The sequence below is a fragment of the Hypanus sabinus genome, chromosome 9 (assembly GCF_030144855.1).
Source record: "Hypanus sabinus isolate sHypSab1 chromosome 9, sHypSab1.hap1, whole genome shotgun sequence".
NCBI classification, from domain to species: Eukaryota; Metazoa; Chordata; class Chondrichthyes; order Myliobatiformes; family Dasyatidae; genus Hypanus; species Hypanus sabinus.
In genome coordinates, this window is record NC_082714.1 from 119002602 (window position 1) to 119003763 (window position 1162).

Here is a 1162-nt window from a genome sequence, read left to right on the forward strand (position 1 = left end):
TAATAGGGTCATTTGAGATATCCACAATATATCACAGTGAGTTAAAATTAGACATTTTAAATCCATTGTGGTGTATTGTGGACTTCTCAGATAAATGACTACAAATGAACAATGTTGTCAATCTAGAAAAATATAATGAAGTGCAATGTCCACATACCGAGATTAATTATTTACAAAGTATATTGCTCCAATAAATAAGAACTGCCAATAGTCGTATAGTGTCAGTGAACCTACAATTTATGAATGAAACTATTTTCTCACCTGCTTGGGATTTTTAAAAATTCCAATCATTACCAGCTTAAAAATGGAACTATGGCAAACTGGCATCTTGTTATATCAAACCTAACTCTCAGTTCACACATTAACAATGTACTACTCAGGAGGCAAGCTTTGCTCTCAAAAATCTCGCTCCTTTTCTGCTGATACACAGAATGCTGAAAGGAAATCATACTTGAGTATCAAGTGAAGGAAATCTAGAGGGAAAATATAGAAGGAAAATAGAGAAGGACTAATTCCACACGGTTGGGAAGTCAGTTGTGTAGGTATTCAATTTTAAATTGTCTGTAATAAAGGTGAAGAATGCAAAGCAGGGGTTAATGAGAAATTTCTACATGTAAAGCACAGAAAGCTGGGCCAAAGGGAACAATTGAGACAGAAGGCATTGCATCTTTTAACAAAACAATTCAATTTCCTTTAAACCCATTTAAGTTAAATCAGCCATTAATTTTGCCTGTATGTGTAATTTTTTTATATACTACTGTTAACACTGCTGGGACCTTTTCATCTCCTTGTCAATTCCATATTCATGTGGCATTTTCCCTTTAAAGCCATGGGCTACAATTCTGCCAATACAGTGTGTAAACACTTCCAGTTATTTATGACAGTTTGATTATTAATAGATCAATTATCAAATGTATATAATTCTATATTCACAACTTAGTAAAATGAAAGGCAAGTAAACTCTACTTTAAGCTTAAGTATCTAAGAATACTTGCACAACTGCTCCTTCAGAGTATTTAATTGGCTATGTCAGAATGAACAGTAATATTCAATATTAAAACTTATTTTTCCCTCAGTCTATCATAAATATATATATTTTTAAGATTATACATTAAACATTGATTATATTATAATAAACCAAAGAGTTCAGTTATATTCAAAA